This window comes from Heterocephalus glaber, unplaced genomic scaffold (genome assembly GCF_053883595.1).
Source record: "Heterocephalus glaber isolate CG9 unplaced genomic scaffold, H.glaber_assembly_v1.0 deba00000768, whole genome shotgun sequence".
NCBI lineage: Eukaryota > Metazoa > Chordata > Mammalia > Rodentia > Bathyergidae > Heterocephalus > Heterocephalus glaber.
The window spans coordinates 11,496,149-11,514,552 of NW_028258162.1; the positions used below are offsets into that span (position 1 = coordinate 11,496,149).

General features: G+C 36.2%; 1 protein-coding gene across 1 annotated transcript in view; it reads left to right on the top strand.

Annotated features, from left to right (window-relative positions):
• The window catches only part of Myo3a (myosin IIIA), a 420,268-nt gene that overhangs the window by 80,670 nt on the left and 321,194 nt on the right, over positions 1–18,404 (top strand). The gene's annotated exons all lie outside the window — the stretch shown is intronic.

The following is an 18,404-nucleotide window of genomic DNA, read 5'->3' on the forward strand; positions in this document are numbered from 1 at the left end:
TTTTCTAGCATTTAGGAAAAACATAATAATCTCCATCTTGATCCTTGTCTATATGGAGCATAATAGTAAATACTGCATATTCTCCAGGTATTTAAGAGCATTCATTTTCCTCTTATGGGTTGGAGATACAATAATCTTCATATTTCTAGAAATAGTGTACTATTTTAGGAAGTAAACTATTCTAATTGGCACCAGTGTCTTTATCTCCTGCTTGTTCCAGAGAATTAATTAATAAGGAAATCTTGCTTTCCTCCAATATGTTTTGAAATCTGTCCATCACCCTTGATGGTTAATTCTGGAGGGTGAATGGAACTGCTGACTGCCTTTTTCCCAGAATTTCTACTCTGCATCATTTTAAATCCCTGGCCAAAAAAAGAGTAATGTCTCAAAAGTATTTTAGGCTGAAAAATATTCCCCACTGCACATGCGAAAGCTGATTTCCATGGAACAACTTCAAATCCTTCCAGAGTAAGAGGAGACCATGGCCCATGGTCAGAAATGGGAACAGGATTTGAGGCTGGGGCTGATGAGGCTTGGGGGCTTTTCTAGGATGGATTTGGCACCAAGAAAATGAAAAGTAATTGAAATTAAATGAAGAATCACAAACCATGGTCAAAGACAACACAGCTGGCCACTAGTTAAGGTGGTAAGGACAGATTCTGACCATTAATAACTGTTTCAACAGGGATGAGTGCACTGTGAAGTGAACTCACCCGCAAAGTGATTGGCATTATAAAGAGAGAACCAGTTAGCAGCTGAGGGGCTGAGTGGGAGCCCAGCAGAGACGAGGCTGGTCCATGAAAACCACATGGGTTTGTTAACCCCCAGGTAGGAGCTCAGTTCCTGTCCTTCCTCAGGCACTTTGTGCCCGGGTCCTGGCTGGAAGAAAGAGTAAATTCATTTGGCAGCCTTGAGTCCTCATAGACAGGCATGTTAAGAGGGGCTGGGATCATCCTAGGCATGCAGCCATGGGCTGTTAAAAACTTGGTGTTTGTTCAAGTTGTTACAGGCCAACTTTGAGGCTTAGCACAGGATGCAGCTCACAGCACCCTCCCAAGTCTGGTCAACAAGAGAATCTTTGTCACCATGAAGTCAGAGAGATGGACCTTGCTGTATAACAAAGAAGGCAGGCTCTAGAGCTCCTTGTCTGAGTTTGAAGTTTGGCTGTGCTTTCCAGATGTGTATTCTCAGTCATTAAATGAGTCATTAAATGTCACTATCATTATCACTTTCATTATCTGTAAAAAGCAGATAAATGCAGTTCGTAATCCATAGGGAATTCATAATTAAGTGAATTTGTGTTTGTGAAGCACTTAGAACAATGTCTAGAACAAAGTACATGCTATGTTTTTTATAACTATATTTTGTGAAGCTGTCTATCCATGATGCAAGAGATTCTGCCAGGTGGAACATTCTTGCAGTGGCTGATTAGGTTCACTTGGGAGTAGGAAAGGCTAAAAAGCTCACTTGCATACACAACCCTGTATTATAAAGCACTGCTCTGTGGATCAGGGAGAAGATGCCTAGAAAATGGCACTGACTCCTCTCCAACTTGAACCTTGTCCAGAAAATACTCACCTTCTTCAGAGTTGCTCAGCACTTCAGAGGAACCATCTCAGGTCCATACAAAGGTCCTATTTATAAAAATGAGAACTGACATTGAAGTCATCCTCTTAAGTGAAATAAATAGGACACACACAGGTACTACCGAATAGTTTCTCTAGTGTGAGAAACGGAAAGTGTAAATAAGGACTAAAAGGTATAATAGGTAATGTGACATAGGAAGAAAAGGGGAAGGGGAAGGGGAAGTGGGAGGGGTAGGGGAAGGAAAGAAGGGAATGGAATTAATATGAGAAAATGAAAAAATGGAAACAAAGTCTTTGTAAGTAGGGAGGGATGGAGGGGTTGAAGGGAGGCAGGGGAAGGGGGAAAACATAAGAACCAAGAGAGATTATGTAGAGGTGCAAATTTCCAATGATGAATGTCATTGTATTGTATACCTTAAATATATTCATATAATAAAAAATGAGAACTGAAGAAAAGAATGAAAAAGAATTAGGCAAACAGGGATTATGTGAAAAAGAAGTGGTCTTTATAATTGCAATTGTTACCAGCAATAGCATATACTTAATATTTATGATTAAATAATACTTACCACAATATCAGTACTCATAAAATCAAAATACAAAAAATCAGGAAGAAAAATAGACAACAACAGAAAGATGGGACTTCACTTCTCATAGGTTATGGCTAGATGAGATGAAAAAAGTTGAAAGTGAATTAAATTTAACAAAATTATTAAAATGAAATAAATCTGAAAATGCATTTAGGTAATATAATTATATATTTTGCAAAACAGATCCAGTAAAGTAGATTTAATTAGTGTAAATCAAACACCATATTTTGAAGACAAAATATACTTTCCTTTTGTTTATCCATGGAATAATGACACTAAATGACCATATAATGTCCAAAATCATAACTAAACTACAAAATATAGGAGTAACACAGCAACATAATGAAAATAGCATAGAAATTAGTAAACACAACAACAAGCATACCAAATCCATCGCTACCTGGGATAAAACAGCTGAGGAGTGAAATTCTTGTGTCACCAAGGAAATGAAGTTGAGTAATCTTAGAAAAATAAACATAAATATCTCTATATCAGAGGGAAATACATACTCTAAATACTGAGCTTGGAAAATATGTGGTGCTAAATATTTATAGTTTTATAAAAAGAATACTTAGAAACAATTATTTCTGATTCAAAATGGTTGGGAAAAAAACTTTAAGACGTGTGTTTAAACAAACCAGGAAGGAAATAATGGAAATGACAGAAATTAATGAGTAAGAGAAGAAAAAGGGAGAGAGCTTAACTATGCAAATTAGATGACAGCATAACCATACAAACAGAAGAAATTATAAAACCCTATGAGACTACTTTTTAATATTTTTAAATAAATTTGAAAAGTTCACTACAACACAATTTTTTGGATTAATAACTTATTAATACTGACAAAAGAGGTAGAAAATTTTATAGAATAATACCATAGAAGAATTCTCCAAACTTGTCAAAAATCTGGCTAATTATGACACACCCCAAACAAGCACATTTTACATTGATAGGGTCTCAGGAAATTCTAAACAAAAAAAGGTTTCCAAATTCTTTTCCTGGGGAGAGGTTATGAGTAACACACACAGACACTGAACAAAATCACTAATCATCTTCATATATGAATATTGATGCAAAAATCCTAAGCAAAACATTTGTATCCAGAATTCAGTAATCTATGATAAATCACAATGCAAGCAAGCAGTGTTTAATTCTGGAAATGCCAGGGTGGTTCAATGTTAGAAAATCTTTAATATTAAATCCAAAATATTAATACATCAATATGATCATTTCCATATATGTCAAAACAGCATTTAATATGAAGCAACACCCATTCATAAGAAACACCCTGAACAAAACAGAAATGGACATACATGTCCCCATATGACTTTGTGCACATGAACACACATACACACAGACACTAATAAACCCTAGGATCAGATTTGATGGTAAAAGCATCTCCATCAGAGGCAGCAACAATAATACAAAGAAGTCTGCTATATATATTATCACTATTATTTATCATTGGTCTAGTGGTACATGCTGATGTGATTAAAAAAGGAGAAAATAAAATAGAGAGGGCTTAAAGCATTACTATAGTAAGATTACATTATTGTGTACCTAAAAATTCCAGAATAATCAACTTTAAAATTGTATAAAAAGAGAAGTAAAGGTGACTGAATATTTGATATCCCGAAATCCAGAGACTTCAATATGTAAAACAACATCAATTAGAATAAATTATTGATTAAAAAAACACATTTACAAAAGTAAATGAAGCACTTTCTCCCAAGTCATAATGCAAAACGTCACCAGACAATGACAAATATTCTCTGGGAGCAAGATCACCTCTAATTTAGAACTAATGACTCCAATATCCGTTAGTAAGAATGTGAAAGAAATTATGGCATGACTGAGCAATGAAATAATATAACTTAAAAAGAGTGAATCAGCTCTAAAAAACTGATATAGGAAGCACTCTCAGATAGGTCATTACCAAAATCAAGCTTCCAAACAGTGTAGAGGTTTTTATTATTAATGATTTTTTGTTATTGTTTTGTATGATAAAAGATTAGGAACATAGTTATATACATGCTACTTGGATAACATATAATATTGCTAGAAGAACACAGAAAAAACCTCTAGAGGAGGCAACTTGCTTGCTGGAGGCCACAAAAGAGAGGGTGAGAAATTACTACATTTCTCCATGTTCATCATCTTAAATCCCCTGCTACACGTGGAGAGAGCCTATAGTGAATTGAGAACAGTAGAGTCCCAGTGGATACAGGGACATAAACTTTGCTTGTTGGGTAAGTGAAATAAAATACAAATAATTTCACAGATCTGCTATTGACCACAGGATTGATGCTCTCCTCATGATAGCAACCAAGTCACTGAAATCAACCCCACTGGAGAAAATGTTTTCAACTACTTGGAAATAAACACAATCTCATCAGGATCAGCTACATGTATGGTTATGGTAAATATCCTCGAGAATTCATTTGGGGAGTTTGAAAACCTGCTGTGTGTTTTTCTTTCCTTTTTGTTTTTATATAAAGCCTGAATAACAGGCAAGTAGAAGAATGTTTTTCTCTAGAGAAAATAATTCCGGAAGAAACTCAAGTGTAGTTGCACAGTCTAAATAAATTTTAATTAAATTATTGATTTTTTAAAAAACACATTTACAAAAGTGATTGTAACACATCATTCCCTGTTAGTGTCTCAGGATATTCTACAGGGTCATTAAAAAACAGATTTGCCTATTAGGGCAATAGAGGTTAGAAAACATGAACCCTTCATTTTTGAAAAAAAAAATATTGGATTTCTAGAACTATAATGGGAAGTAATTTTTATATATATTTGTTATTATTACTGTGAATTTCTATTGAGTGATCTTGAAATATCAAAGTGTGTTGGTTGTGTGGCCTAAGGTTTGAAATCTCTAGTTCGAAACTGTAGTCATATATTATCAATACACCAATGCCTACTACCATCTGCTTATTAACTAGTTTGATTTTAGTTTCTTGAATGCAAAGTTCTTATTAAATGTACAATTTTATTTGATTAAGGACATGGTTTTCTTAAGCTTTAATTATATGCTGTGTTGAATAACCTTTTAGATATAGTCTTAATAATTGGTTCATAAAATATCCAAATTCAGCTTTTCAAAAGCCAGGCTATTCTTTGCGGTAAATGGTTACCTCCAAGAGAAAGATTCATCATGGTGACGCAGGAGATTTGAGTGGGACAGGCTGGCTGGACGAGCGGGCACGAGCTGTCAATTACGGAGACCCAGGACACGTGTGCAGAACACAGCCCCCGAGCTCTACCTGAGACCAATTAGAAAGCGCCCTCTTTAATTCTTCACTTACACCTAGTGCAAGACCAAGCAGGCTTTTTGTAGCACAGTTTGGGTCTGATGTCAAGCTGAGGAATGAGAGATACAAAAGACCCTCACTGGCCACTGTCAATTCTCTCAGTGGCCTTCTTCCACTCTGCAGAGCATACTCCTTTTACTATGTTTAATAAATGTAAATCCTCACCACCTTTTTGGCATATCTTGTCCAATTCTTTGTTCAGGACACCAAGAACCTGGAAGGAACAACTGAGAAGGTAACAGTGCTCTATGAATTGTGGCAGAAAAAAACATATTTGAAACAAAAACAGGGATCATAGTACTTATCAAGAGAACATGCATTGTTTTATTATAATAATATGCCTTTATTAAAGTTCTATGTGATCTACAGATTGGGCCAAAGATAGACATAGTTATGTAATGCTAGCCCCTTGAACTGTAATCCTGAAAGACCAAACCAATCCACCCTGTTAAAAGAGATCTCTAATTGCATTTGATTTATTTCTCCTGCAGGGCACTCATGGTGTCAGGAAGTTCCTAACTGCCATTGCCACTTTTCTTTAGATTATCAGCAGAAATATAATTTGCCAAAACATCTGCTCAATGAGAAGAGGGTTCCAGCTTGCTGAAATTTGCCTTAGTGCTATAAATGGCTGCAGGAGAAAGTGCAAACTATGCAGAAATAATCCAGCCAGCTCCTCCAGGCTGCCCGGTCCCGCTGGCCCCAGTCTGCCAGCAGTCATATCTGCTCCTGTGTCTGTTGTGGAAAACCAAGTTTGCTGCTGGAGCCCCTCTCAGCTGGGCAAGAGGCTGCCCTGGGAAGGTCAGACGCTGGGGCCGTGCAGAGGCCAGTTTCACGGCTGCATTTTATCTTTCCGTTAAAGAGATTCACGAGCACATTCTTATAATTCAAAAATTTCATTTTCCATTCAAAAACTTTTTTAAAAAATCAGCTGGTTGTTCAGGAGTAGTTGGCTCTCCACTCCCACCTACCACAGTCCCACTGACTGACCACATTAAAATGCACTTGCCATATAAATTGGGGAGAGTATCCTTCCCTCCTGAAGAGCTTCAGGTTCACATTAGAACAGGAGGTGGAGATGGGGCTGGGTTTGTTGCTTCCCTTTGTATTTTTCTTGCTAGATTTTTGCTTTTTGCTTCACTGTTTTTGATTTATGCAGGTTTGCTAAGGTCTTACTTGAGTTTGTAAGTTGACTGTTGGAGTAATTTATAATTAATTGTCTTCCATTTTCTTTAACACGTGTATAAGACTATAAATTTACTTTTCTAGGTCACTTGCATAGAGTGCGATGGTTTTGTAATGATTCACTTTTAAATATTTTGTGTTTCTCTTTAAATATGAGTTACTGAGAATGTTTTTTAGTTTCTAAAATTATATTTTAAAAAAGTATTAATATTGTGAACACAGAATGTGTTTATACAGTATCCTTTGAAATTTTTTGAAAATGTGAAATACATGGTCAGATTTTATAAACACTTTTTGTGTACAAACCTATAAATAGTCTCTATTTAAGAGTGCCAAGCTATAGATCTAGCTTATCTTGAGGGAAGATTAGGCAGTTTTGTTACTTCTCTCATTCAAACCTTCTGAAATTTTTCTGAAGCTTTGGTGCTTCATAGCTCAGCTTCTGATTTCAGCTTCTGAAATACATTAACATCTCGCACTATCTTTATAATTTTGTTGTTTTCTTTGAATAACATTGTCAGGATTTGTTTTACATATTATAAAGCTAATGATTAGGGGAACCAAGTTAGTGACTATTATAACTTCTTGGAAGATTTTCCTTTTCTTTGTATGTAGTATCATACATATCTTTGTCCTTGTTAGTACAGTTTGGCTTAAATTTTACTTTGCTTGCTATAACTTTAGGCACGTTTCCTTAGATTAGCATTTTCCTAGATCACCTTTTCTACCTATTTACTTTACCTTTACCTACCACTTGTCAGGAGCATATTCCTAGCACCTATTTATCTTTTAATTTAAACTCATAATCTTTTTTCCAATTTACACTATCATAACTATGGTATATAAAAGTATATACATAGCACATTATCTTGTAGATTATTTGGCATATCATTATATAAATATATATATATTACATACTATAAATATAAATATAAGTGTCGAACAATTGATTATTGTTCAATATACCCACATTCCTTTTAAACATAACACAGACCTTAGCATCTTTTGTCTACCATTTACTTAAATTATTTAATACTATTCTAATATTAATAACAATAGCCAACACTTGTGTTGCCTTTATGATGTTCATGTGGGATGACCCTGGGACAGAAGTCTTACTGCCACCCTTTTTAATAATAAAGAAATCATGGTAAGGAAATCTGAGATTACTCAAAGCCAGACAATCAATAAGCAGTAGACCAACATGTGAAATGAAAAGCTTTCAAACTTTATGGGGGAAATGTAGAAAAACAGTTTTACTATTGGAGTATAGTAAGATTTATTAAACAAGAGAAAAAAAGGCAAAAACCTCAAGGTAAAATCTTGATAAATCAAATTATATTGCAGTTGAAAACTCCTATAGACAAATGACACCTGAAGAAAGTTTAAACAATCAGCAGTAGACTGTAGAAGTTATATGCCATAAACTTAGAAGACAAAGGGTAGTCTTCTGATCACTCTAAAAACCTTCAACCTACAAATAAGGAAATGAGAAGCAGAAAAATTCTGAAAAGGGTAATCACTGAAAAGGAAATAAAATGATCAACGCATTCAGTCCCACAGGTAATTCCAGAATGCAAATTAAAACCAGAGGCAAGAGTTTGTGAAAATTTGGGTAATTGTTTCTTAGTACTAGATGGATTTGAAAGTTTGGAGAACCTTTTTGCTGAACCTACAAGGTCAAGAGGAAAGAGGATGCTGTGATACTCACAGCCAGCAGGGCCACTCACAGATAGGTGCCCTAGGGACTTAGCAGCCTGTCTTAGCAGTGGACTCGGCAGCCTGCAGTAAAGCCTGTCCCTCCTAAAATGCTGGAACTTTAAAGTGCAACACTGAAAGGCAACCTGAAGCCATGAGTAAAATAAAAGGCACTCCAAAAATATATTAATAAGCCTGAAAAAGAATAAATGAAAAGGCAAATCACAGAAAAGTACCATTTACTGACAAGGTTAAAAGTAGCTTTGTGTTTTCTTTATACTAGTTTTCTTTTTGTTATTATTATTTTCAAAAATAAAGTACAAAACATACATGAAAACGATATGGATAAGGATAGAAGATAAGAATAACCTTTAGGGCCAGGGATTTAGCTCAGTGGTTTCACTGCCTGCTGCGCAAGCTCAAGGACCTGAGTTCAATTCCCGGTACCAAAAAAAAAAAAAAAAAGAATAACCTTTAAAGAGGAAGAGACCAATGAGGTTATTGGGATTTGAGTATAATATGTCTTTAAATAAGGAACATAAAAAAGTGTAGCAAATGTCCATAAGTCATAAGTTATTTGTATTATCAGTATGTTATTAAAACATTTCATGATTTAAAATAAAAAATAAATTATTAATTAATGCCCTGATTTGAACTACCAGTCTTTTTAACTCTTTAAATTCTTTCAGTTACTGAAAGTTTATGCATAACTCTAATACAATAAGGCACTGATTAAACCCTATTGAATCACCCAAGTGGCATGTCACTATCATCAGCTCTAGAGAATTTCTCTCATAGCACTACCTAAAAAATTTTGGAAGTCATAGAATTTTCTATTCTCTTTCATCTTGAAGGGTACATTTTTATCCAGTGGCCATCCCTTGCCTCCAAATTAAAACAAATTATAGCCAAGAAATTAAAAAGAAAGCCTCCTACATAATCCTACAATCACTTCCTCTAAGACTTAACTACTTTCATTAACATGTTTAATGTCCAGGATTTGTAATGGCCCCATTTTTTCTGTGATGTATAAGCATCTAGCTTCTCAGGTAGTTTTCAACATTCTCACTGTCTAGCACATTGGCTTTGTAACAAAAAGGTCCACTGCAACATGGTTCTACTTCTTTTAAAATTAAATGTGGAAGCAGCCAAGGACCTGCCTGGAATAGACCTACACATGTACACAAGCAACAGCCAGAGGCTTGCCCTAATACCATTGATAAGTGTGCGGAGATCCTAGCCAAAGCCTGCACAGACAAGAGAAACTGGGGTGCACAGCCTCCAGCCAAAGGCCCTCCCAGACAACAGGTACTTAGGGGCCCCACTGAGAGGCACACCTAGATCCCATTCCAAAGGTACTCAGACCCCAGCCAGAAGCCCACCCAGACAACAGGTCAGCTCAGGGATCCAGAAGGACACCACACAACCCAGGAATTGGTGTACAGGTGAGAAGTAAAATAAAGGCTGCTCAGTGGCTTGCTGAGAATTCAAGACGAATGGGTGAGCAAAATGTCACCTCAACAAAGGCACAGCAGGCTGCATCTGTTAAAATGAGAAGACACATAAACAAGTCTGAAAACCAGAAATCCAGTTCAACTAAGGCAACCCCAAAGGGCAACAAGATGGAACAATCTGATACTCAACCACCTGGACTCCCTGAACTAGCAACAAAAGAGGATCTGGGAAAAATGAAATCAGAAATAATTTCTCAGATAACAGCAGAGATTGTGCCCATAGTACAACACATGATTAATAAATCAATCAATAAATTAAAAAGCAAATTAATAAATGAATCTAATTAATAAATTAATAAATACTAATAAATTAATAAATCTAAGTCTAGAGTGGACACAAATAAAAAATAGAGGAGCAGAGGAACATGATGGAATCCCAGCATAGGACACAAGTAGAATCCATAAAACAGATGCAAACAGATTTCCAAGAGTTTATGCAGCAGAATGAGCCAATGTGAGGACAGAATTTCAGGTATAGAAGATAAGATTGCAATTAGTGACCAGGAAAATAAAAATTTCTTAAAAATAGTAAGGGGCCATGAGAAATCAATCCAGCATCCCCTAGATGATGCAAAGAAGAGAGTGCAGATAACATAAAAAAACTGTTCACAGAAGTAACGGCAGAAAACTTCCCAAGCAGGAGGAAAGAACTTGTCGTACAAAAAATTGCAGAATATAGGACTCCAACTAGCCTTGATAAAAGAAAAAATCTACACATAGGCATATAATAGTTAAGATTCCAGAAACCCAAGAGAAGTACAAAATTCTACAAGCAGTTAGAGAAAAGAAACAAATCACATACAAAGGAAAGCCCATCAGAATCACAGCAGACTTCTCAATGCAAACCCTCAAAGCAAGAAAAGCTTGGAGTGATGTATTTCAAGCCCTAAAGGAAAACAATCTCCAACCCAGACTGATGTATCCTGCAAAACTATCTTTCAAAATTGATGGAGAAATAAGACACTTTCATGACAAAGAGCATCTTAGGAAATTCATGAATACCAAACCAGCACTCCAAAGAATTTTAAACAATATGCTAGGAAAAGACAAAGAGGATCACAACCCCAGGAAGCCTAGGAGAATGAATCCATTAGGCATGACAAGAAATTAAATGCAAAGGGGGAGAATCCAACAAAAAGAAAAAGTCGTGACAAGGATAAGTCAATACTTAGCAGTTATAACCATCAATGTGGATGGTCTCAATTCACCAATAAAAAGAAATAAACTGGCAGAATGGGTCAAAAAGCAAGATCCAACAATATGCTGCATACAAGAAACACACTTAATTCAAAAAGAAACTCATAGACTGAGAGTTAAAGCATAGAAAACAATACTCCATGCAACAGGAACCCCCCAAAAAGAAGTAGCTATCCTCTTTGCAGATCAAGTGGATTTCAAACCAACACTGATTAAGATTAAAAGAGACAAAGAAGTACACTGCATTCTTGTAAAGGGAACAATACAAGAGGAAGAGATGACAATCATAAACATATATGCACCAAACACTAGTGCACCCAACTATATAAAACTAATACTAATGGACATGAAACATCAAATAAGCACTAATACAATAGTAGTGGGAGACCTCAATACCCTACTGTCACAAATAGATAGATCAACTAGATGAAAAATAAGCAAGGAAATACTAAAACACAAACTCTTGAACAAATGAACTTAACAAATGTTTACAGTGTGTTCTTCCCCAGAAAATCAGAATACGCGTTCTTTTCATCTGCACATGGTTGTTCTCCAAAATAGACCACATAATCACTCATAGGCCATATTTAAGTAAGTGCAAAGGTATTGAAGTTATCCCATTTATTATGAGACCATAGTGTGATGAAATTGGAGATAAACGGCAAAAGAAACCACAAGAATTTCATAAACACATGAAAATTGAACAACACACTTCTGAATAACCAATGGGTCACAGAGGAAATTAAAGAAGAAATCAGACAGTTCCTTCAATCAAATGACAATGGCAATACAACATATAGGAATCTATGGGACACAGTGAAAGCAGTTTTATGAGGGAAATTCATAGCAGTGAATACTCATGTTAGGAAAACAGAATGAGCCCAATTAAACAACCTGATGCTGAACCTCAAGCTTCTAGAAAAAGAAAAGCAGGATAAACCCAAAGCTCATACAAGGGAGGAAATTATAAAGATCAGGGCAGAAATCAATTCAATGGAAACTAAGAGAATGATACAAAAAAATCAATGAACCCAAGAGTTGGTTCTTCGAAAGAATAAACAAAATTGACAAACCCTTAGCCAACCTTATCAAAAAAAAGGAAAGAAAAGGCCCAAATCCATGCAATTAGGAATGAAAAGGATGAAATTATAACAGACCCAGCAGAAGTCCAGTGGATCATCAATACCTACTTCGAGAACCTATATGCCAATAAGATGGAAAATACAGAATAAATGGACACATTTCTAGATATGTGTGAATTACCAAAGTTGAGTGAAGATGACCCAAAAATTCTAAATGACCCAATATCAATCAATGAAATTGAAAATATAATAAAAACTTGCCAACTAAGAAAAGCCCAGGTCCTCATGGCCTTACTGCTGAATTCTATAAGACATTTAGAGAGGAACTACTGCCACTACTGTTTAAACTCTTCAACGAATTTGAGAGGGAAGCAATACACCCAAAATCATTCCTGGAAGCAAACATTACCTTGATCCCCAAGCAGAGAAAGACCCAACCGAAAAAGAGAACTATAGGCCAATCTCACTAGTGAACATAGATGCAAAAATCCTTAATAAGATACTGGCAAACAGAATGCAGAAGATCATCAAGAAGATCATACACCCTGACTAAGTGAAAGTCATCCCAGGGATGCAGGGATGGTTCAACATATGCAAATCAATCAATGTAATACACTATATCAATAGAGCCAAGGACAAAAACCACAAGATCATCTCAATAGATGCAGAAAAAGCATTTGACAAAATCCAACACGAATTTATGATAAAAACCCTACAAAAAATCAGAATAGACGGTCTCTACCTCAATCTGATAAAAGCCATCTATGAAAAACCAACAGCCAATATCATACTAAATGGTCAAAAACTGAAATCCTTCACACTCAAATCAGGAACAAGACAAGGATGTCCACTATCACCACTTCTGTTCAATATAGTTTTGGAATCATTAGCCACAGCAATTAGACAAGAGAAAGAAATCAAAGGAATAAAGATAGGAAATGAAGAAGTCAAATTGTCATTATTTGCAGATGACATGATACTCTATATAGAATATCCCAAGAACTACACCAAAAGTCTTCTATACTTAAAAAGCAAATATAAGTTCAACACACAAAAATCAATAGCTTTTCTGTACACAAAAAACAGACTCACTGAGAGAGAAATGAGGCAATCAATTCCTTTCACAATAACATCCAAAAAATTGAAATACCTTAATTCTTAATTAAGGATTAAAATGATTAAAATGAATAATTGATCATTTGAAATTTGAAGAAAAGGTTCAAAGGGGTAGGGGTGGCAGGAGGGGGAGGGGAGAGATCAGAGTTACAGGCTGAAATCTGGGAAGAATCCATATATAGATTGTGTTTAAAACTACAGGAAGAGATGTAGATAGAGACTAGGCTGGAGCTCATCAGTGGATTGGGAAGGAAGAGTCACTGAGACCAAAGGAGAGAAGGGTGTGTTTCCAGAAGAAGCACATACAACTATGTACAGTACACAGTCCTCGATAGTGTGATAAATGCCTGTTACTGCTTTAGGTACTTATCATAACATGCTGTGCTTTTCATCCTTTAGAGCATAATCCTACTTATATAGAAGAGTTTACTGTAAAACAGTGTGCTTCTATGTCAGTGGTAGCCTCGTGTTTAACTGCATATTCGGATAATATCAAGGGGCCATCACAGATGATTGACATATACATTTTCAGTTTGCACTTAGAAATTGGCACTCTGTGTAGTACTTTGTGATACACATGATGAAATTGCCTAATAACATATTTCTCAGATTATATTTAGATCATGAGTCATATGACTATATTGAAATTTAAATTAAAAAATTTGGCCTATGTGGAGTCTAATAGTTAATTAGAACTTTTTCTCCAGACCACTATTTGTTCAATATTAGTTTTGAAAATCTTTCTAAAACAAATCACATCTTCTGATGTCTTGTTAATGCTTGAGATGTTTTTTAAAATTATATGGAAACATGTTTAAGTAGTTTTCAGTTTTACTTTGGTTGAGTTCTATTATATTTGAATATTATTATAGTTTTTTTCCTTGCATTGCTTTTCTTTGAAAATTTTAATTTTTGTATGTGTGTGTTTAGTGAATGATAATAAAGTTATACATTTTAAATTTTAAAAAATCGAAATACCTAGGAATCAGCCTAACAAAAGAAATCAAAGACCTCTTCTCTGAAAACCCTGAAAAGAGAGATTGAAGATGATATCAGAAATGGAAAGACATCCCTTACTCCTGGGTAGGAAGGATCAACATAGTGAAAATGACCATACTTCCAAAACTGCTATATAGATTCAATGCAATCCCAATTGAAATTCCAGCAGCATACTTCACAGACCTTGAGAAAATAATTCAAAAATTCATTTGGCACAAGAAGAGATCCAGAATAGCAAAAGCAATACTAGTCAATAAAGACAAGGTAGGGGGTATCACAATCTCCAACTTGAAACTATACTGCAAAGCTACTGTGATAAAAACAGAATGGTACTGTCAAGGAAACAGACCCGAGGACCAATGGAACAGATTAGAAGATGCAGCAACAACTCCAGACGCACTCAGCCACCTCATCTTTGACAAAGGAGCCAACCACCCTCACTGGAGGAAAGGTAGCCTCTTTAATAAATGGTGCTGGAGAAATTGGGTTTCAACTTGCCAAAGATTAAAACTAGAGCTATATCTCTCACCATGCACTAAACTAAAATCAAAATGGATGAAAGATCTAAATAATAAAATAGAAACACTGAACTGGGTGGAACAGAGGTTAGGTAGAACTCTTAAAGACATTGGTGTAGGAAAAGATTTTATGAACAAAACCTCAGTTGCCCATGAACTAGCACAAACAATCAACAAGTAAGATCTCTTCTTATTAAAAAGATTCCGCACAGCAAGAGAAGCCACCAACAGTGTGAAGAGACAACCCACAATATGGGAAAAAATTTTCACCAGCTGTCTCTCAGACAAAGGTCTACTATCTGCAATATATAAAGAACTTAAAAACAATCAGACCTCCCAAATTTAAAGACCCAATCCAAAAATGGGCATCTGAAATGAACAGACATTTCTCAGACAAAGAAGTAGAAATAGCCAATAAACATATGAAAAAATGTTCAACACTGGTCATCCATGAGATCCAAATGAAAACAATGCTGAGATTCCACCTCACCCCAGAAAGAATGGCTGCTATCATGAAATCAAACAATAATGAATGCTGGCAGGGCTGTGGGGAAAGAGGAACCCTGCTCCACTGCTGGTGGGAGTGTAGACTGGTTCAACCACTGTGGAAATCAGTATGGAGATACCTCAAAGAAGTAGGACTGGAAGTCCCATTTGACCCAGCTATTCCCCTGCTAGGTATCTTGCCCAAAGAATCAAAAGAATCATACCACAGTGATATATGTCCATCTACGTTCATAGCAGCATAATTCATGATAGCTAAAACTTGGAAGCAACCCAATTGCCCATCAACTAGAGACTGGATAAAAAAATGTGGGTTTTTTAAAAAATAAAATGGAGTATTACTCAGCCATAAAAATGAGAAAATAGAGACATTTATAGCTAAATGGATGCACATTGAGGCCATACTCTTAAGTGAAATAAATAGGACAGATATGTGTAAATACTGAATAGTTTCTCTAGTGTGAGAACCTGAAAGTGTAAATGAGGACTAAAAGGTATAATACATAATGTGAAATAGGGAGAAAAGGGGCAAAGGGGAAGGGGAAGGGGAGGGTTAGGGGAAAGAAAGAAGGGAATGGAATTAATATGAGAAAATGAAAAAATGTGAACAAAGCCTTTACAGATAGGGAGGGATGGAGGGGTTGAAGGGAGGGCAGGAGAAGGGGAAAAAATAAAAGCCAAGATGGCTTATGTAAAGGTGCAGATTTCCAATGATGGAGGTCACTATATCGTATACCTTAAATGTACCAATAAAATTAGTTTTAAAAAATTTTAAAAAACTGAAATGTGGAGGGGAAAGCATCAGTACTTCCTTTATAGTCAACATAGCTGTGGCTGTGGTTTCAGCCATCCCGTACTCCTTGCCTGCCTGTGTTTGCATGTGATGTCCATCTATTACAGATGCATTCTGGTCTGCTCAGCCCACAGTTGAGGGGCTCTGGCCTCCCCATTAGAACAGGTACAACTACAGACACCTGACCCTAGGAAGGCCATCTAATGTGGCTGGTGGATGATCAAAATACTGGAGGTTGAATGACTATGGCACGGGCCCCCCATGAGAAGATTGAGACTTGATTCTTTGCCTGATGAGAGGCAGACTCGTCAGCTCTGATACATCAGGGACTGATAATAGGTTGACTCTGTCCCATCTCAAACAGGATGATTCTATAATAGTGAAGCTGAGTGTTCTTACTCACTGCCTGTTCTCTGCTCTAAATATATAATAAATCCATAAATGGGGTTTGGATGTCTACATACATGGAATCTATTTCACCATCTAATGGTTTCTGACTTCCAGATCTTTAAGACAAATAACGTCCATGTTTCCTAGGAGTGAATGAACCAGGAGCAAGAAGGTTGAGGGAGATTACAGACATGCCCCACGGCCCACGTGACGAGTTCAGTGCTTTTTTCAGAAATGAATTAGCCTTGTCTGTGGGGGTTGGATGCCCCTTGAATGGCAGGATTATCTCACAAGGGAGGTTCACTCCTAGCTCATACCAAATTGAATAGCTCTCTAATCTCCAAGCCATGATTTATTTTCTGTGAATAACCCATCATTTCTACTCTCATTCTCCAAGCTGGTGAAATCACTCTCAGCTAAAACCCTGGAATATACTTCTCTGCACAACAAACACAAACCAAGCTGTTTGCTCAGTGACAGATGCAGACCATGGTGCAGTGGAATCTGCACGCACAGGCACAGGCCACAGAGGGTAACTGGAATCCACCTGTTCAGGATCCACACTGTGGCTTTCAAATTTGAATGGGTTTGTATGGGTAGCAGTGGACCAAGTACTTAAGCACAGTGGCTTCCGTATTGAAGCACCAGGCTTGTGGCTGTGGTGTGGCACAGGTTACTGCTGCTGTTTGACTGAAGGATACTCAAGGAGACTCGGTGTCTGTGTGATTCCATTGGACTTTTTGTTTTTAAGAAGCTGGAGCTTGAATAGCTAAGTCGATGACAAAGATGCTAATATGATTCCATTTGGAGCTGAGTCATTATTTCTGCCAACCATTCACTCCCTTCTCAGCAAAATAAACATTCACACCTGGAATCAAGAAATATGGAGTTTAAAAAGACCTTAGGAATCACATAGAATTATATCTCACTAGTGGGAAGAATTGCAGAAAATGTGCAGCTTCTCATTTTCAATCTCTCTTCTCTTTATTTTTCTGTTCTCTCTCTCTCTCTCTCAGATATACTTGTCTGCCCCTCTACAATGTGTTTCACTTATTGACCCTACTTTCTTTTACTCAAATAAAAAGACACTTCTTTTTTCCATCATTTGAATGATAGTTCTTCAAATATTATAGCATTCAGTTACTTTCTTCTAGGTAAACAAACTTCCCTTTATAGCCTTTTTTCATGTTTTCAAAATCTCAGTCTTTTCTGGATATCCTATTAGAAGATAAAGAACAATTTCCTCAGTTGATGTTATTTCAAGATATGTACAGGTTTAGTATAAAAAGTAGATTGGTATCAAAAGTGACTATCAATTATGAGTATTTTGTTGGCTATAAACTAAGATTCTGCATGCCTTCAACCATATTTAAACACACCTCAGTTCCTCCTGAGTATATCTAATGGTCCTATATCTATTGTTCTCTCTTAAGAATATAAAATCCTCCTCAAAACTGTTTATACCTAGAAATGAATTTCTTTACATTATTGACTTAGAGATAGTAGCCTGTTGGTATGATAAATACCATAAATACCTCAGTCCATTTCACATGGGTAGGAAAAGAGCAAATTGACAAAAAGCAAATTTTCAGAAGATAGAATTTTACTCCTCTAAGAGAAAGATCTTCAAATATACTATTTTGGGGAAAATTCCTTCTAAACACATTCTATGTTTATCTGGCTTCTTAAATAGTTGAACTGAGCATAATTTAGCCTTTTGTTGATGGCTCACTGTCCACTTTTGAACAGCAGTCTTTGTTTATGGGATGATAATACAGCAATCCCCCAAGCCCCACGGGGGTAGGTGAATTGTTTTTTATTATGATTGGGGTTTATGACCTTTCCATTTCTGTCGTGGCTGCAAGCTTACTGATTCAGTGTGCATCAGTGTACATTATTCTCAGCCCCGCCCTCT